Source organism: Triturus cristatus, chromosome 12, assembly GCF_964204655.1.
Source record: "Triturus cristatus chromosome 12, aTriCri1.1, whole genome shotgun sequence".
NCBI classification, from domain to species: domain Eukaryota; kingdom Metazoa; phylum Chordata; class Amphibia; order Caudata; family Salamandridae; genus Triturus; species Triturus cristatus.
Window position 1 is genome coordinate 832,155,665 of NC_140595.1, and position 20,806 is coordinate 832,176,470.

Consider the following 20,806-nt stretch of genomic DNA (forward strand, 5'->3'; position numbering starts at 1 on the left):
GCCCAGCCAGGATACTCTAACCAAAGGAGGCCAGATGGCACCTTAACTTTGACTTCTCCTAGTGACCCAGCTGGAATCTGATGCGCCCCTTCCCCACCTGCACATTGCTGTTTGGAACAAAAGCAGACAAGGTGCAGGCACTGCTGAATGTGTCCTGGTGTCTGAAAATTACACTGGAACACGTTAATCATATTTCTGTGGGGGCCAACCTCTTATCAGGGTAGACGCCATCTACCTGCGTAAACCCTCCACTTGTGCCCTGGACACAGGCATATTCTACAAATCTACTAAAAAAAGCTATATATAAAATAAAGCGCTTCAAAGGCTGTACGCCTTGCTCCATTTGAAAAATGTAAGACTAGCTCGAGGTCAGTCTGATTTCTTTGCATTCTGGGACTTGTGGTCTTTTTTTATATTGGTACATAAGACTACAAGCATCAGAAAGCAAATGAAAAGGAAGGACTGGCTAAGGATTAATGTGTGCTGTTGTATCCTCTGTACCCTAGACTGTGTCACCTGGGAAGCCTACTTCTTCCCTTCACCCCTGCCACCCCCACTCCCACCCTGAGCAGATAGGACTTTACTGCGGTGAAAGCAGGCCCTGGCTGGGGCCCTGGTGCAGTCTCTCTCACACCTCTGGCCGGGTCCCTGGTGCAGTCTGGTTCACACCTCTGGCCGGGTCCCTGGTGCAATCTGGTTCACACCTCTGGCCGGGTCCCTGGTGCAGTCTGGTTCACACCTCTGGCCGGGGCCTTGGTGCAGTCTGAATCACACCTCTGGCCGGGGCCCTGGTGCAGTGTCTTTCACACTTTTGGCCGGGGCCCTGGTGCAGTCTAGTTCACACGTCTGACTGGGGCCCTGGTGCAGTCTAGTTCACACGTCTGACTGGGGCCCTGGTGCAGTCTCTCTCACACCTCTGGCCGGGTCCCTGGTGCAGTCTGGTTCACACCTCTGGCCGGGGCCCTGGTGCAGTCTGGTTCACACCTCTGGCCGGGGCCCTGGTGCAGTCTGAATCACACCTCTGCTGGGGGCCCTGGTGCAGTCTGAATCACACCTCTGGCCGGGTCCCTGGTGCAGTCTGGTTCACACCTCTGGCCGGGGCCCTGGTGCAGTCTGAATCACACCTCTGGCCGGGGCCCTGGTGCAGTGTCTTTCACACCTCTAGCCGGGGCCCTGGTGCAGTCTAGTTCACATGTCTGTCTGGGGCCCTGGTGCAGTCTCTCTCACACCTCTGGCTGGGGCCCAGGTGCAGTCTGGTTCACACCTCTGGCGGGGGCCCTGGTGCAGTCTGAATCACACCTCTGGCATGGGCCCTGGTGCAGTCTGAATCACACCTCTGGCCGGGTCCCTTGTGCAGTCTGGTTCACACCTCTGGCCGGGGCCCTGGTGCAGTCTGGTTCACACCTCTGGCCGGGGCCCTGGTGCAGTCTGAATCACACCTCTGGCCGGGTCCCTTGTGCAGTCTGGTTCACACCTCTGGCCGGGGCCCTGTGTGCAGTCTGGTTCACACCTCTGGCCGGGGCCCTGGTGCAGTCTGAATCACACCTCTGGCCAGGGCCCTGGTGCAGTGTCTTTCACACCTCTGGCCGGGGCCCTGGTGCAGTCTAGTTCACACGTCTGGCTGGGGCCCCGGTGCTTTCTCTCTCACACCTCTGGCCGGGGCCTTGGTGCAGTCTGGCTCACACATCTGGCCGGGTCCCTGGTGCAGTCTGGTTCACACCTCTGGCCGGGGCTCTGGTGCAGTCTGGTTCACACCTCTAGCCAGGGCCCTGGTGCAGTGTCTTTCACACCTCTGCCCGGGGCCCTGGTGCTGTCTGGTTCACACCTATGACCGGGCCCCTGGTGCAGTCTGGTTCAGTCTGGTTCACACCTCTTGCCCGGGCTTTGGTGCAGCCTGGTTCACACCTCTGGCTGGGGCCCTGGTGCAGTCTGGTTCACAGATCTGGCCGGGGCCCTGGTGCAGTCTTGTTCACACCTCTGACCGGCCACTGGTGCAGTCTGGTTCACAGCTCTGGCGGTGGGCCAGGTGCAGTCTGGATCACACCTCTGGCTGGGGCTCAGGTTCAGTCTGGTTCACAGCTCTGGCCAGGGCCTGGTGCAATCTTGTTCACACCTCTGGCCGGAGCCTTGGTGCAGTCTGGCTCACACCTCTGGCTGGGGCCCTGGTGCAGTTTGGTTCACGCCTCTGGCTGGGGCCCTGGTGCAGTCTCTTTCACACCTCTGGCCGGAGCCCTGGTGCAGTCTAGTTCACACCTCTGGCAGGGGCCCTGGTGCAGTCTGGTTCACAGCTCTGGCCAGGACCTGGTGCAATCTTGTTCACACCTCTGGCCGGAGCCTTGATGCAGTTTGGTTGACACCTCTGGCTTGGGCTATCACAAGGAAAAGATATAAGGGAGAGCTAAAGCCTTCTCTGACTCCCCTAACTAACGTTTAGAACTCACTATACAGAGAAGAACTACATCCACTTACTAATAAAAGGTAACCATGATAGTGGGAAAAATGCCCACTGTTATCCCTTACTATCAGGACCTAAAGTGATTGAAAAAAGGAAAGAGCATTATTCTTATAATACTGCCCTCACACACTTTGCAGTGTCATGCTTCACCATTGGGCCGCGTCAAACGCCCCCGTGCAGACCAACACAGAGGGCGGAGCGCAATGTTTTTTAACAGATGAAGAAAATAGTGGTGAGGTCACAGAAAGATGAAAGGTAATAACAAATACAAATAATACCAACAAACAAAGTAAGGAAAAGTATTCCCTCAAGAAGGGACCAAGAAAGTGCAGACATATATATTAAAACTACCTAGGAGGAGACTGTATACAATTTTATTCCTGTCGCCTCCTGGCAGAAATTAAAAATGAACTGATGGGATTCTGAAGGGGAGGTAAAGACCCCTAAATCCCAGCTGCTTGTACCAACATGTTTCTGCCAACTCAATCGCTCACAAGAGTCGTACTGGCATTCGTCAGGGTGTTGGTCCCTACAGTTTTTTAAAAAGGAAGTTCCTGTGCCCCTAGTCTAGCATGCCTTTATGTCTCTAATTTTGAGAACGAGACGGTATTTACCTCAGCCAACCCTTTTTTAGAACACATTAGGGTGTGGCGTAGGTACATCGATGATGTGCTTATCATTTGGAGATGCAGTAGAGACTTGGCAAACACCTTTATGGGTTGGTTAAACCTGAGAAACCCATTTCTCTTTTTCACCCGCACACTGACTAATGAGGCACTACCTTTCCTTGACCTTTGGATAAGAGCGGAAAATGGAGGCCTAGTGAGTAGTGTTTTTCATAAACCAACGGACAGGAACAATCTGTTATCCTTTAAAAGCTTTCATCCCCGATCGTTGAAAGAAAACTTGCCGTACGGTCAGTTCCTGCGTCTTCGCAGGAACTGTTCCAATATTGGGGATTACAAAAAAGAGGCGAGTATTCTGAGTGAAAAATTAAAATCGAGAGACTATCCTGAGCCTGTTATTTCCAAGGCACAAAAAAGAGCGAGAAACTGCAATAGGGAATCCCTCCTAGAAACACAGAGTAAGGAAATGGTTGAGAGCAGTATTTGCGTTACAATATTTAGTACAGCATCCAATTGTGTAAAAAAGATAATACAAAAAAATTGGAGAATTCTGAACTCAAATGGGCTACAACAACCGTTCCCACTATTCTCCTTTAAGAAAAGTGCCAGTATAAAAGACACCATTGTAAATACACGCCCAAGAACAACAAGGGCTGACGACAGGGACTGCCATCAAGTACATTTTTTGCCTCCTGTAATGGGACACTATGCTTGTGGCTCATGTAGGGCTTGTCCTCTGTCGCTGAATGGGAAAATGGTCGAGATCGGTACAGAATACCCCTGGGAGCAAAGAAAACATACTACATGCAACACTGAGAATGTGATCTACATGATCCGGTGCCCGTGCAACCTATTGTACGTTGGAATGACCACGCGCCGAGTAAAGACGCGCATTTTAGAGCATCTCAGTACAATACGCTGCGGGAAAACAAATACAAAATTGACAGCACACTTTCACCAGAATAAACATAATGAGTATGATCTAAGGTGAACTGTATTAGACAAACCATTTATACCTCCCAATACAGTCGATATCGCCAGCTTTTTGTTTATCAGAGAACAATGATGGGTAAACCGACTTAAAAGTAGCACTAGGGGTCTAAATGATTCTATCCCATGGTTCCATCTTTATGGGTTAGGTAGAAAATGACACAATTGGATGAATATAAGATGCGAGCTGCATATACCTCTCGTGATTCTTAGTATTAAGATCTATACAATACAAGCTGTTTTGGTTTTGCTTCACTGAGCAGTCATGTTATATCTAATACAATGAGAGCACTTCTGTTGGCTATATGTGGCTTTTGAATAATTAAGCTCTGGAATTTGCCTTTACGTTATGCACTTTGATCACTGGAATCGTAATAGAATATAACGTGAGATCTACCAATTTAATAAGGGTTAGACCACCAACGGTATTGTTACCACATATAGAGTTGTGCCGTTTTGAAAAAATGAAGAAATGAAAGTGAATTTGCACTTTGGCACGAAGATTTTTGTGGCTAGTCCACGAAAATCAGGGTGGCACTAGTACTGCTAAGATGGCCGCAGCCGTTACCAGACCCAAATAGACCCCTATCTGAGAGTAGTCCGCTTTCTATTTTGCTTAGTACCTGATCGGAATGACGCGCGTTAGGACAGCGCTTTCCGGTCTAGTCAGCGTACATGCAGATACTTAAATGAGAGGCATTTGCTTGGGTCTCCATCGACGGAGGACTGAGGTGAGGGCGATCAGTCCCGTGGGTCCTTGGAATAGTGAGTAGCACCGGTAGATGTAAAGCGAGTGACTAATGGTGATTTCAAAGTACGAGAGAGTGGAATAGTTAACTGATGGCGGTATTTGTCATTCCCATCTCGTTTTTGCTATTAGAGTGTGACAACAGGACCACGGTCTCTCGCCGGTCCCGGGTTTGGAGACTTTCTAATAAACCCTTGTGAGTTCAATGTTTTCATCTTTCACATATCTTGTGGTAGTCGCACGTACTTTGGGGTGATAAGTGGGCAACAACAGGGTATTTCAGCACTACAGAGTTGTGTTCTAAGTTCAGTCTGTGCGATAAAAGTAGTGCTCATAGTAGACACGATATTCGGTGGCATTTTAATTTAGGAGAAAGCTGTTACTCTTATGAAAGGTATAAGGTAGAAGTAGAACGACAATAAATATGTTCTACTCTCTTTCAGAAGTTGTTCACTCTTGGAAACTGTTCAGAGTTCAGTACTAAAAACGACAAGCGGCTGCCTGTCGTCTGAAGGTAAAAAATCCTCAAATAGGGGTGAGACTTTAAAAAACCGTAGGGACCAACACCCTGACGAATGCCAGTACGACTCTTGTGAGCGATTGAGTTGGCAGAAACATGTTGGTACAAGCAGCTGGGATTTAGGGGTCTTTACCTCCCCTTCAGAATCCCATCAGTTCATTTTTAATTTCTGCCAGGAGGCGACAGGAATAAAATTGTATACAGTCTCCTCCTAGGTAGTTTTAATATATATGTCTGCACTTTCTTGGTCCCTTCTTGAGGGAATACTTTTCCTTACTTTGTTTGTTGGTATTATTTGTATTTGTTATTACCTTTCATCTTTCTGTGACCTCACCACTATTTTCTTCATCTGTTAAAAAACATTGCGCTCCGCCCTCTGTGTTGGTCTGCACGGGGGCGTTTGACGCGGCCCAATGGTGAAGCATGACACTGCAAAGTGTGTGAGGGCAGTATTATAAGAATATAGCTCTTTCCTTTTTTCAATCACTTTAGGTCCTGATAGTAAGGGATAACAGTGGGCATTTTTCCCACTATCATGGTTACCTTTTATTAGTAAGTGGATGTACCTCTGGCCGGGGCCCTGGTGCAGTCTGTTTCCACCTCTGGCTTGGGCCCTGGTGCAGTCTGTTTCCACCTCTGGCCGGGGCCCTGGTGCAGTCTGTTTCCACCTCTGGCCGGGGCCCTGGTGCAGTCTGTTTCCACCTCTGGCCGGGGCCCTGGTGCAGTCTGTTTCCACCTCTGGCCGGGGCCCTGGTGCAGTCTGTTTCCACCTCTGGCCGGGGCCCTGGTGCAGTCTGGTTCACACCTCTGGCCGGGGCCCTGGTGCAGTCTGGTTCTCACCTCTGGCCGGGGCCCTGGTGCAGTCTTATTCACTGGTTCACACCTCTGGCCAGGGCCCTGGTGCATTCTGGTTCACACCTCTGTTTGGAGCTCTGGTGAAGTCTCTTTCACACCTCAGGCCAGGGCCCTGGTGCAGTCTGGTTCACAACTCTGGCCGGGACCCTGGTGCAGTCTCTCTGGCCGAGGCCCTATTGCAGACCGGTTCACAGCTCTGGTCGGGGCCCTAGTGCAGTCTCTTTCACACCTCATGCCAGGTCCCTGGTGCAGTCTCTTTCACCCCTCAGGCCAAGGTCCTGGTGAAGTCTGGTTCACACCTCTGGCCGTGCCCCTGGTGCAGTCTGGTTCACACCTCTGGCTGGGGCCCTGGTGCAGTTTGGTTCACACCTCTGGCTGGGGCCCTGGTGCAGTCTCTTCCACACCTCTGGCCGGAGCCTTGGTGCAGTCTGGTTCATACTTCTGGCCGGGGCCCTGGTGCAGTCTGGTTCTCACCTCTGGCCGGGGCCCTGGTGTAGTCTTATTCACTGGTTCACACCTCTGGCCAGGGCCCTGGTACATTCTGGTTCACACCTCTGGTTGGAGCTCTGGTGCAGTCTCTTTCACACCTCGGGCCAGGGCCCTGGTGCAGTCTGATTCACAACTCTGGCCGGGACCCTGGTGCAGTCTGGTTCACACCTCTGGCCGGGGCCCTATTGCAGACCGGTTCAAAGCTCTGGTCGGGGCCCTGGTGCAGTCTCGTTCACAGCTCTGGCCTTGGCCCTGGTGCAGTCTCTTTCACCCCTCAGGCCAAGGTTCTGGTGAAGTCTGGTTCACACCTCTGGCAGGGGCCCTGGTGCAGTCTGGTTCACACCTCTGGCTGGGGCCCTGGTGCAGTCTGGTTCACACCTCTGGCCAGGGTGTTGGGGCAGTCTCTTTCACACCTCTGGCCGGGGCCCTGGTGCAGTCTGGTTCCACCTCTGCCTGGGGCCCTGGTGCAGTCTGGTTCACACCTCTGGCCGGTGCCCTAGTGCAGACCGGTTCACAGCTCTGGCCAGGGCCCTGGTGCAGCCTGGTTCACAGTTCTGGCCGGGGCCTGGTGCAGTCTCTTTCACACCTCTGGCCGGGGCCCTGGTGCAGTCTCTTTCACCCCTCGGGCCAAGGCCCTGGTGCAGTCTCTTTCACACCACTGGCCGGGGCCCTGGTGAAGTCTGTTTTACACCTCTGGCCAGGGCCCTGGTGCAGCTTGGTTCACACCTCTGGCCGGGGCCCTGGTGCAGTCTGGTTTATACCTCTTGCCGAGCCCCTGGACCAGTCTCTTTCACATCTCTGGCCGGGGCCCTGGTGCTGTCTGGTTCACACTTCTGGCCGGGGCCCTGGTGCAGTCTGGTTCTCACTTCTGACCGGGGCCCTGGTGCAGTCTGGTTCATACCTCTTGCCGGGCCCCTGGACCAGTCTCTTTCACATCTCTGGCCGGGGTCCTGGTGCGGTCTGGTTCACAGTTCTGTCCAGGCCCTGGTGCAGTCTGGTTCTCACCTCTGGCTGGGGTCCTGGTGCAGTCTGGTTCACACCTTTGGCCGGGGCCCTGGTGCAGTCTGGTTCATACCTCTGGCCGGGGCCCTGGTGCAGTCTTGTTCACACCTCTGGCCGGGTTCCTGGTGCAGTCTGAATCACACCTCTGGCGGGGGCCCTGGTGCAGTCTGAATCACACCTCTGGCCGGGTCCCTGGCGCAGTCTGGTTCACACCTCTGGCCGGGTCCCTGGTGCAGTCTGGTTCATACCTCTGGCCGGGGCCCTGGTGCAGTCTTGTTCACACCTCTGGCAGGGTTCCTGGTGCAGTCTGGTTTACACCTCTTTAGTTATTTAGAAAAAAAGGGTCCCCCTGCAAACTCCAATGTAAATCCTCTTGCTCAAGAATTCTTTCAAAACTGCTCACACCTCCTTAGTGCCTGAGGTGGTGCTGCGCAGCGCTTTACATGAGAAAAAAGAAGTGCGGGTACTCAGTGCCGGGGAGTACCAGCCCATTCCAAGAACTGGTGCTGCGTGAATGAACCAGCACAGCAGGCGACCCTTCCAAGCGCAGAAGGCCAGTCCCTGGTGTGAGAAGTGAGCACTGTACTGTCATGCACGCTCTCATCAGACCCTCTTCAAAACAAGCATTGGCATAGCCAATAGGTCTCGCCTTTGGGACCTTTTAAGTATTTAGTTATGCAGCACAATATCCTTGGTGCAACAACATCAACTGTTGCATGGCTAAACACTTATACGGTCCCAAATGCGAGACCTATTGGCGATGACAATGCTTGTTTAATAGCGTCGTTCATTTGTACACAATGGCTTCTTGGTTATATATAAGGTGAAAAAATGCTTATATCACTTTATCATAACTTTTCAACATGCTGCACAGCAACCATACTGCTCTACAACATAGCTTAAAGACATTGGCAAAGTCAATAGCTCTGGCTAAATACTTATAAACACCTAAAGGCAAGACCTATTGGCTATGCCAATGCTTGTATACATTGTGTGTTTTGCTGAAATGATGTCGCCAATCACCTAAAGCGGTCTTTAGAGAGACCGAAAAAAGAAGATAAAGGTGCTGCAGTCAAAACAGGATTGATGATCTAATAGATTTTGTTTTTCAAGTAAGAATTGAGAACATAGTGGCCTTTGGTATATGCAGACATCTCATGTTTCATGGATTTTCAGACTCTGTCTGTTAAATTCACATGCGATTTTATCTAGAAAATCCTGCTGCGAAGGCAGCATCCTCTTCAATCTCTTATATTCATTCATTGAGGAGGTGTTTTTTTTCTTCAATCCAGCATGTTAAGCAAAGAGAATTCCAACAATGGAAGTGGGATATTAGTTCACAGCTCTTACAAGTCCGGACTCAAACTGAGGACGTCCGCACGAGGAAGGCCACACTGGCACCAAAGTGATTAATTTCATGTGCTGGCCCTTGAGTAACCACGCCTGGCCCTCCATCACTTCTCAAGGTGTGAAAGAGCCACCACGCCTGGCCCTCCATCACTTCTCAAGGTGTGAATGAGCCACCACGCTTGGCCCTCCATCACTTCTCAAGGTGTAGACGAGCCACCACGCTTGGCCCTCCATCACTTCTCAAGTTGTGAATGAGCCACCACGCTTGGCCCTCCATCACTTCTCAAGGTGTGAATGAGCCGCCACGCTTGGCCCTCCATCACTTCTCAAGGTGTGAATGAGCCGCCACGCTTGGCCCTCCATCACTTCTCAAGGTGTGAATGAGCCACCACGCTTGGCCCTCCATCACATCTCAAGGTGTGAATGAGCCACCACGCTTGGCCCTCCATCACTTCTCAAGGTGTGAATGAGCCACCACGCCTGGCCCTCCATCACTTCTCAAGGTGTGAATGAGCCACCACGCTTGGCCCTCCATCACTTCTCAAGGTGTGAATGAGCCCCCACGCTTGGCCCTCCATCACTTCTCAAGGTGTGGACGAGCCACCACGCTTGGCCCTCAATCACTTCTCAAGGTGTGAATGAGCCACCACGCTTGGCACTCCATCACTTCTCAAGGTGTGAATGAGCCGCCACGGCTGGCCCTCCATCACTTCTCAAGGTGTGAACGAGCCACCACGCTTGGCCCTCCATCACTTCTCAAGGTGTGGACGAGCCACCACGCTTGGCCCTCGATCACTTCTCAAGGTGTGAATGAGCCGCCACGCTCAGCCCTCCATCACTTCTCAAGGTGTGAAAGAGCCACCACGCCTGGCCCTCCATCACTTCTCAAGGTGTGAACGAGCCACCACGCTTGGCCCTCCATCACTTCTCAAGGTGTGAATGAGCCGCCACACTTGGCCCTCCATCACATCTCAAGGTGTGGACGAGCCACCACGCTTGGCCCTCCATCACTTCTCAAGGTGTGAACGAGCCACCACGTCTGGCCCTCCATCACTTCTCAAGGTGTGAACGAGCCACCACACTTGGCCATCCATCACTTCTCAAGTTGTGAATGAGCCACCACGCTTGGCCCTCCATCACTTCTCAAGGTGTGAATGAGCCACCACGCTTGGTCCTCCATCACTTCTCAAGGTGTGAATGAGCCACCACGCTTGGCCCTCCATCACTTCTCAAGGTGTGAACGAGCCCCCACGCTTGGCCCTCCATCACTTCTCAAGGTGTGAATGAGCCACCACGCTTGGCACTCCATCACTTCTCAAGGTGTGAATGAGCCGCCACGGCTGGCCCTCCATCACTTCTCAAGGTGTGAACGAGCCACCACGCTTGGCCCTCCATCACTTCTCAAGGTGTGGACGAGCCACCACGCTTGGCCCCCCATCACTTCTCAAGGTGTGAATGAGCCGCCACGCTCGGCCCTCCATCACTTCTCAAGGTGTGAATGAGCCACCACGCCTGGCCCTCCATCACTTCTCAAGGTGTGAACGAGCCACCACGCTTGGCCCTCCATCACTTCTCAAGGTGTGAATGAGCCGCCACGCTTGGCCCTCCATCACATCTCAAGGTGTGGACGAGCCACCACGCTTGGCCCTCCATCACTTCTCAAGGTGTGAACGAGCCACCACGGCTGGCCCTCCATCACTTCTCAAGGTGTGAACGAGCCACCACGCTTGGCCCTCCATCACTTCTCAAGGTGTGAATGAGCCACCACGCTTGGTCCTCCATCACTTCTCAAGGTGTGAATGAGCCACCACGCTTGGCCCTCCATCACTTCTCAAGGTGTGAACGAGCCATCACGTCTGGCCCTCCATCATTTCTCAAGGTGTGAATGAGCCACCACGCTTGGCCCTCCATCGCTTCTCAAGGTGTGAATGAGCCACCACGCCTGGCCCTCCATCACTTCTCAAGGTGTGAATGAGCCGCCACGCTTGGCCCTCCATCACATCTCAAGGTGTGGACGAGCCACCACGCTTGGCCCTCCATCACTTCTCAAGGTGTGAACGAGCCACCACGGCTGGCCCTCCATCACTTCTCAAGGTGTGAACGAGCCACCACACTTGGCCCTCCATCACTTCTCAAGGTGTGAATGAGCCACCACGCTTGGCCCTCCATCACTTCTCAAGGTGTGAAAGAGCCACCACGCCTGGCCCTCCATCACTTCTCAAGGTGTAAAAGAGCCACCACGCTTGGCCCTCCATCACTTCTCAAGGTGTGAACGAGCCACCACGCCTGGCCCTCCATCACTTCTCAAGGTGTGAAAGAGCCACCAAGCTTGGCCCTCCACTTCTCAAGGTGTGAACGAGCCACCACGCCTGGCCCTCCATCACTTCTCAAGGTGTGAATGAGCCACCACGCTTGGCCCTCCATCACTTCTCAAGGTGTGAACGAGCCACCACGCCTGGCCCTCCATCACTTCTCAAGGTGTGGACGAGCCACCACGCTTGGCCCTCCATCACTTCTCAAGGTGTGAATGAGCCACCACGCTTGGTCCTCCATAACTTCTCAAGGTGTGAATGAGCCGCCACGCTTGGTCCTCCATCACTTCTCAAGGTGTGAATGAGCCGCCACGCTTGGCCCACCATCACTTCTCAAGGTGTGAATGAGCCGCCACGCTTGGCCCTCCATCACTTCTCAAGGTGTGAATGAGCCGCCACACTTGGCCCTCCATCACTTCTCAAGGTGTGAATGAGCCGCCACGCTTGGTCCTCCATCACTTCTCAAGGTGTGAATGAGCCACCACGCTTGGCCCTCCATCGCTTCTCAAAGTGTGAACGAGCCACCACGCCTGGCCCTCCATCACTTCTCAAGGTGTGAATGAGCCACCACGCTTGGTCCTCCATCACTTCTCAAGGTGTGAATGAGCCGCCACGCTTGGCCCTCCATCACTTCTCAAGGTGTGAATGAGCCGCCACGCTTGGCCCTCCATCACTTCTCAAGGTGTGGACGAGCCACCATGCTTTTAGTATTCAATGGATTCTGTATGCCGTGAACGGAAAAGACTGCTGGGTTTTCTATTTCTTCTTTTGTTCCATTTCCCACCAAATATAAACTATCAATGAATAAAAATAATATATTTAAATCATATTTCTAATATATATCAATAATATTGGATGTGTTATTTATTCAATCACAAAATATTTGCAAAGGCATCCTATGAAACAGAAGTGCCATAGGGCTCCAGTGGCATGTCAATTTATTATTAATAAAAAAAAGGTTTAATTGAATTAAGAGTTTTAAAAGATTTAACGGTGAAGAAACTACTTATCTAATTCAAACTGACTGTTTGCAAACAGGCCAAACCGCTTGTTTATTATTGTAGGAGATTAGGATCTGCGTCTTATGGTTACCCCCACTTTTTGCTGATGTTTCACTGTTTTTTTACTTTAGTCTGGCTGGGAGCCTGCTATCCAGGGCCCCAGCCTAGCTGCTTCCTCTCTGAATTGATTCCATGTATTTTAGGTACACCAGAGATTGGATTCTGGGGTACCCTTATAAGTCTCTAGTATATGGTATACTATGTACCCAGGGCATAGGTACCCCAGAGGCCTACCAGGGGCTGCAGCATGTATTATGCCACCCCTGGGAAGCCATTCAAAATGACACAACAGGTCTGCTACTGCAGCCTGTGTAAGGTGGTGTGTGCACCCCTTACTGAGATATAGGTTACCTATATCTCTCCATATCACTGCACATGTAAACCTATCAGTCACCCCTATGGCAGGCCTTAACAATCCTGAAGGCAGGGTGCTGGGTTTCATGTGAGAGGGTGTCCATGCATGAGCAGAGCCCCTCTGCAGCTTTCGGAACCTTTATTCCGGGGTTGTTTGTGATGCAGCCAAATCATATACTCTTAAGTGCATTATAACCTTGCGGTAAATGCTAACTTTGGAATGGCTGCATGGAAACATGTTGTTTGGTGTCAAACACCTTGGAATCATACCCCCACACCAGTAACTGGTGTGGGAGGTATAATTCCACCCTACTAGAGGGAGAAACATGACAGCACCGGTATACCCGGTACCTGCTTAACAGACCCTGGCATCACAAAATGGATGCTGCCAGCCACAGACACGAGTGTGCCCTCCTGCTGCTGGACGAAACTCCGGCAAGGGAGGCCTGGACAATAGGTTTCCTGTCACAGGGAGGTGTAACCACCTCCCAGACAGGCTTTAGTGTATTGGGGCTGGGTGGGTGCACTCCAAGACTGCTTTGATGTCTGCACTGGGGGCACATTTGGTGTCCCTGTGCATTGTCCAGCTCAAACCGGTTGCAGGAGCCATTTGCATCTGCTCTGGCGCGAAACTGGACAAAGGACGTGGGTATAGCGACCCCTCTGTCCTGACCCTCCCATAGGTGGGTCCCCAGAGATTGTCCCACCCCTTCCTTGGGTATAAAGTAGGAACCCCTGACTACAGGACTTTAGATTTACATGGACAAAACTCTGCTACAGAATCCCAGAACTTCTACTATCTACACGACGTTGGATGACTGAAGAATCTCCCTTGGAGTAAAGGAGTTACTCCCCTGCAAGGCAGGCACCAAAGACGCATCTGTCCTTTTTGCATCGACGCTGCTCCAGTTGGACGCCGATTTTGCAACACAGGAGGTGGGTTTCCAAGCTTCCCTGAGGCCGATCCGTGCTCTCAGCAACTCTGAGATCCAAAGCCCTCGTGGGGACCGTGCAACCCGAACCCCTGGATACCGCGACCACTTGCAGCAGCATATGCTTCTTGGCGATCCCTGAGGCTGTGCTTTGGGCTACTTGTAGTCCAGACCCTGAGTAGTGATTCCACCGAAGATTGCTGGTCTACACTCCTCGAGTGACCCGTGGGCTGGTATCTAGTGATTGCTCTCGAGGTCCCTTCGCGATTCCTTGTCCGTCGACTTGTGGGTCCCTGAGAAGGGTACTTTAACTTTCAATGGGCTGTCCTGATTGCTCCAGACGTGACCTGAGTCTCCATTGCTTGGGGAGTCCACAAGACCTTGGTGGTCCACATCGAAGCCATTTTTCTCTCAGCGTGTTGGTTGCTATTGCCAAGGCTTGTTGGTCTCCAATCTGGAAACTGACCCCCAGCACTCGACATCCTTCGTGGGACAGCTCGTCTCCACACTGTGGTCATTGTCGAACGTAGTAGATTAATGTAACACTGTATTATATTAACACTATACCACTGATTTGTAACACAAAGCCAATAACTCCTAAAATGTAGTCCCGCAGACTACGTGCAACGTGAAAACTTTGCAATTAACAGGTGATGGATTTGCTCCCTAGCTCGGCTTTTACGTAGAATGTTAGACTTTCAAGTCAAAACAACGCGGGTCAACAAAGTTTACAAAAACTGTATTTCAAACAACAACATGACATCAGACGTGTCTGAGTGACTTTCAAGTCAAAACAACGCAGGTCAACAAAGTTTACTAAAACTGTATTTCAAACAACAAAATGACATCAGACGTGTCTGAGAACACCATCAACCTAAAACACACGTAACAAAAAAAACCAACTGGACTGCAAGCCAGAAAAAAGAAACATGTTACACAATTTGACGTTAGACGATTGGAATGGATTACAAGCGAGTTTTGAGACTTGGGGGCTCGCCTCGAAGTGGCGAGAAACAAGGTCCACAGCAAAAGTAATGTTTTTGGGGGTTGCTTTTCTGGGCATTGACGGACTACCAGTCATCAAAGGTAGCATCTAACTGGTAACAAGACTAAAACAAGCGGGGCAGCTTGGCAACCGCGCTAATTGGAAACAGATGACACCACGGCTCACTCCCGCAAGCTGTAGGCAATGGGCGGATACATTTACTGGGAAAGGTGGGACATGCACCCGCCTTTACCCAATTGCATGCTTTTAAAAAAAAAAACGCACACAAAGCCCAATAGAAATAATGATGTAAAAAAAGCCACACACACGAGCGTGTGAAAAGTCCAGAGTGATTCCAAGAGGCCCACTCCTAGAACGGCGCATGCGCGCTGCGCTAGGCTCGATCTAAACAGGGACTTTTATTTAAATTAGAAAAAAGTGTCTGGACCCCTGGACTGTCCCAGGAGGTCTGGGACATCTGGTCACCCCCTCTTTGGGTCACATGTCAAGTAAACCCCAGGATGTGTATTTCAGAACGGTGAGTGAAGGTCCAGAGGCCACCGCTAGCCAAATCGCAAGCAAAGGCACTAAGATGCCTTTGTGTTGTATTATGTTGCTTTATATAGTACTTACTCCCCCTGAAGAGGCATCAAAGTGCTTTATGCCATACAGCAAGATGCTCCGCAACCCAAGTTAGTGGTGAACCCAGTATTATTGGTTATTGTTGATGATTGCGTTAGCCTTGTGTGCTCAGAGGACTGTTGAAAGCCTTCCCTCCAGTGTCTTTCTGGTAGATGAAGTAAGTAGAAGTTGGGTTGAGTGTGAATGTTGGCGTGAGTTCACTCAGGTTTAAGGAGGGTGGAAGAGGTAGATCCTTTCAGATTGCAGCAGTCATTGCACACAAGGAGAGGAGAGTTTGTGACTTGGGAGGAGGTGTGCGGTCACTTTGCAGAAATACAACCACGAGCAAGACAGACCGAGGTGTGACAAAGCAGCGCACAATCAAACCCCTCCCAAGAGGCGAGTCCTCCTCCCCCTCCCTTAACCAACTCCAACTGTGTCCATCTTACCCTTTAAAACACAACACTGACAATGTGCTTTGGTGCCTAAGAAAGGTCGCAGTTTATTAAAACATAACATGTTGTACATATCACAATTTTCATGGTCATTCATAACATCCATGTTAACACATTTACTGTCTTTGCAAATATAGTTCCTTCAGTCAGTTTTTGGTCACTATCTGCTCTCAGACAGACCAATTTCTGGGGAGGGGCCCAAATGTGTGAGCCACTGTTTCAACAGTGCTATGCTTCAACATGCTACTGACTTGGTGGGTGTCTGTCAGGACCTGCCCGGGCTGCAAGTGCCATCCTGCTTGCCTTCGACCCCTTCTTGGCCCATTCCTGCTCCTACGGGTCCCTGCCGTGTGGCATCCCAAGGACCCTGTGTGAACATTTCATCTATCCAACCTGAGGCTGAGTTCTGACATCTCACTCCTTTGGTACCCCTGCCATGAGGCATCCCAAGGGCCCTGTGGGAGCAACACATCTACTCTGTCTGTGGCTGTGTGCCGCTCTTAGCTCCCTCAGTGCCCCTGCCGTGAGGCATCCCAAGGACACTGTGTGAGCCTTCCATCTACCTCCAGCAATTTATCTCTTTTGTCTATCTTTCCAAGGTTTCTTTCGCCACGCTACCTACTGTTTCATGATCAATCAATCAATCAATCATGGAATTTGTAAAGCGCGCTACTCACCCGAAGGGTCTCAAGGCGCTGGGGGGGAGGGGGGGGGGGCTGGGCGGACCGCTACTGCTCGAACAGCCAGGTCTTGAGTTGTTTCCTGAAGGCAAGATGGTTCTGGGTCAGTCGTAGGTGGGTGGGAGGGAGTTCCAAGTCTTGGCCGCCAGGTAGGAGAAGGATCTTCCTCCGGCGGTGGTCTTGCGAATGCGTGGGACGGTGGCGAGGGCGAGGCTGGCGGAGCGGAGCTGGCGGGTGGGCGTGTGGAAAGTGAGGCGGTTGTTGAGGTAAGTGGGTCCCATGCCATGGAGAGCCTTGTGTGCGTGGGTGAGGAGTCTGAACGTGATCCTCTTGCTGATGGGGAGCCAGTGCAGGTCTTTCAGCTGGGGGGAGATGTGGCTGAAGCGGGGGGTGTCCAGGATAAGTCGTGCCGAGGCGTTCTGTATGCGCTAGAGTCTTTTCTGTAGTTTGGCTGTGGTTCCAGCGTAGAGGGTGTTTCCGTAGTCCAGACGGCTGGTGACGAGGGCCTGGGTGACCGACTTCCTGGTGTCGGTGGGGGTCCACCGGAAGATCTTTCGGAGAATGCGCAGGGTGTTGAAGCAGGATGACGAGATGGCGTTGACTTGCTTGGTCATCGTGAGGGAGGAGTCCAGGATGAAGCCCAGGTTGCAGCATGGTCCATTGGTTTGGGTGCGGAGCCCAGGGCCGGGGGCCACCAGGAGTCGTCCCAGGCGGAGGGGGATGATCCCAGGATGAGAACTTCCGTCTTATCTGAGTTCAGTTTCAGCCGGCTGTGCTTCATCCATTCCGCGACGTCTCTCATTCTCTCCTGGAGGTTGGTTCTGGCGGTGGCGGGGTCGTTGGTGAGGGAGAGGATCAGCTGGGTGTCGTCGGCGTAGGAGATGATGTTGAGGTGGTGTTGGCGTGCGATGGCTGCGAGGGGGCTCATGTACACATTGAAGAGGGTGGGGCTGAGAGAAGATCCTTGCGGGACGCCGCAGATAACTTCCGTGGCCGTGGACCGGAACGGGGGGAGGCGGACTCTCTGTGTTCTGCCGGCGAGGAACGAGATGATCCATTCCAAGGCTTTACCTTGGATTCCGATGTTGCTGAGGCGCTGTATTAGGGTTCGGTGGAAAACGGTGTCGAAGGCTGCTGAGAGGTCCAGGAGGATGAGGGCCGCTGTCTCCCCTTAGTCGAGCAGGGACCTGATGTCGTCGGTGGCTGCTATGAGGGCGGTTTTGGAGCTGTGGTTTGCTCGGAAGCCGGACTGCGAGGGGTCGAGGGATCCGTTGGTCTCGAGGAAGGCGGAGAGTTGCTTGTTGACGGTCTTCTCGATGACCTTGGCAGGACAAGGGAGGAGAGAGATGGGGCGGAAGTTCTTGAGGTCCGTGGGGTCCGCGGTGGGTTTCTTCAGGAGGGCGCTGAGCTCGGCGTGTTTCCAGCTCTCCGGGAATGTGGCGACTGCGAAGGGGCTGTTGATGATGTCCCGGAGTTGGGGTGCGATGATGGAGTCGGCTTTGTTGAAGATGTGGTGTGGGCAGGGGTCTGTTGGTGAGCCGGAGTGGATGGTGTTCATCGTGTGGGTGATGTCTTCGGTGCTGACCGTGGTCCAGGTGCGGAGGGTGGTGGTGGGGGGGTGCCTGGTCGGTGGTAGGATGCGTGGTCTGTCCGCCGAAGCTGTTGTGTATGTCTGCGATCTTACGGTGGAAGAACGAGGCGAGTGAGTCGCAGAGGTCCTGCGAGGGTGTGATGTCGTTGTTGCAGGCGCTGGGGCTGGAGAGCTCTTTGACGATGCTGAAGAGTACCTTGCTGTTGTGGGAGTTGTTGTTCAAGCGTTCTTTGAATGCGGTCCTTTTGGTGGTACGGATCAGCTGGTGGTGTTTGCGGGTGGCGTTCTTGAGGGCTGTCATGTTTTCAGTTGTCTGTTCGTGACGCCAGGCTTTCTCGAGGGTGCGGCAGGTTTTCTTGGAGATTATGAGGTCGTCGGTGAACCAAGGGGCTTTCCTGCTGCCGTGTCTGCTGGGGGGGTTCTTCAGTGGTGCGAGGGCGTCGGTGCAGTTTGTGAGCCACTGCGTGAGGTTGCGGGCTGCTTCGTTGGGGTCCGTTGTGATGGTAGGGGGGTTCTGGCTGAGGGAGGTGGTGAGCTGGTCGGTGGTGATCTTGCTCCATCTTCTGCGGGGAACCTGTTGAGGGTGGTGGTGGGTCGTGATTCTCCTGAAGTTGAAGTGGACACAGCTGTGGTCTGTCCAGTGTAGTTCGGTGGAGTGGCTGACGGAGATGTGCTTGCTGGAGGTGAAGATGGGGTCAAGCGTGTGGCCGGCGTAGTGGGTGGGGGTGTTCACCAGCTGCTTGAGTCCGAGGTTGGCGAGGTTGTCCAGCAGGGTGGCGGAGTTGCTGTCGTTGTTGTTCTCCAGGTGGAAGTTGAGGTCTCTTAGGAGGATGTAGTCTGAGGAGGTGAGGGCGTGCGGGCTGACGAGGTCTGCGATGGCTTCGCTGAATTGTGTGCGTGGTCCTGGGGGTCTGTATACAAGGGTACCTCTGAGGGTGGTTTTGGGGTCGGTGTGTATCTGGAAGTGAAGGTGTTCGGCGGCAGCGAAGGAGTCGTTGGAGTTGGTCGTGATTCGGATAGTGTCTCTGTGGACGATGGCGATGCCTCCTCCGGTTTGGTTGACGCGGTCTTTCCGGGCGATTTTGTAGCCATCCTGGATGGCTATGGCGATGTCGGGAGCAGAGGAGGCGTTCATCCATGTTTCTGTGAGGAAGGCGACATCTGGTGAAGTTGTGTCGAGGAGGTTCCAGAGTTCGACGGCGTGCCTGTGGATGGAGCGGGTGTTGAGCAGGATGCACTTGAGGTGATTGTTGCTGGAGCCTGTCTTAGCGGGTGCAGGTGACGTGGCAGGCGTGACAGGTGAAGACTCCGTGGGTGTGTTTTGGGGTGGCTTGGTAGCAGGCTGGCAGTCGGCCGGAGTTGAGTGCGCGAAGGGTGGCGGCGTCGTATCTCTGACTGGTTGGCTGGCTTCGGCGCGGATCAGGGGATCTGGCGCTGGGCGCAGTCCAGGCGTGGATGGGCGTAGACGGGCTTGCCTTTGGCGCGCCCGCTGCCCGTACACGTGGTCTCCGCCATATATGGTGAAGTGGGAGGGAGGAGCAGCTGGGAGGCGGGAGCGGGGCGGCAAATGGGGATCGGGGAAGAGGAAGGGGGCAGGGCCGCAGGGGAACAGCGGCGGGGAGCGGGGGAGACAAGGGCGGGAAAAAACGGAGGAGGAGCGGCGAGGGGGCAAGCCTGAGGGCGAGAAAAACGAACGGAGGAGCGGCGAGGGGGCAAGCCTGAGGGCGGAGGCCCTGGAGGCAGCGGCAGCACGCGGAGCAGGAAGGAGAGGCTGTGTCAGAGGCAGCAGCGGTGACCAGGGCACACGGGGCCGTGCAGTAGGTGGAGCGACCGGGTTAAGGAGGGAGCTCCCCCCTGCTCTGCTAGCCCTTTCTATTTTCTACGCGAAACCCATCTGCTCTAGCACCCCCACGATATTGAGCAGGACCATATCCATCCCTACCCCTGTCAGGTGCACCCCGTCCTCCAAGTGATAACCCGGGGATCTCAAGTTTATGAAACTGTGTCTTACGAAACCCCAGCCATTGGCCTTACATATCTTTGTCATGGTGATATTCAGTTTGCGTCTGGATTTTTCAACCGCCCCCAGGTCAATGGCCCCCCTCCATGATCCCTGCACTATCATTTCTGAGAAAATTATTTCAGCTGGGCACACCAGTCTTGCCACTGCTGAGGGCCCGCCTGCATTCTCACCAGGTCCCCGAAAGACCGTTTCGTGGTCGGGCCCTCTGTCTTGTCTTGAGCTAGGGGGATCCCCAATACCCAGGCCAGCTCTATGAAGCTTTGAAGGAGGTTGGTGCATTCCCTGGGCGCCCTTGGGTCCCTTGTAAGGGATTAGAAAACCTTGTGTGAAACCTTCTGCTAACCTTTGCTTGTCTGTCCCCTTTGAATAATGATCTAATAGAAATAATAGCCTGCTTGTTTTATAGGGCTTGTTAGCGGCTGATCCCCGCCCACACCCCAGTTACCCCCGCCTGGGGGGGCCTGATCCTCACTTTTAAGTGCCTGCCTTCTCTTTGCTGGCTCCTGTTCCCTGGGCCTGCCTGCAGCGTATGGTGGGGTGGCTCCCCCGGCAGGATCCGTATGCATGCTTAAACCTCCATGCGGCCCCCCACTTACAATCGTCTTTGTCAAACTTCCAGCATGATTCTCCTGATTTGTTATTTCCCTGGTTCTTTCCTTTGAACCCCTGTCTCTGCCCTTCGTGTTTACCTTCACTCCCGTAGGGACGAATATTATAATCTTTTGTGCTGACCTCTTCTCTGGCAGCCACCATGTGT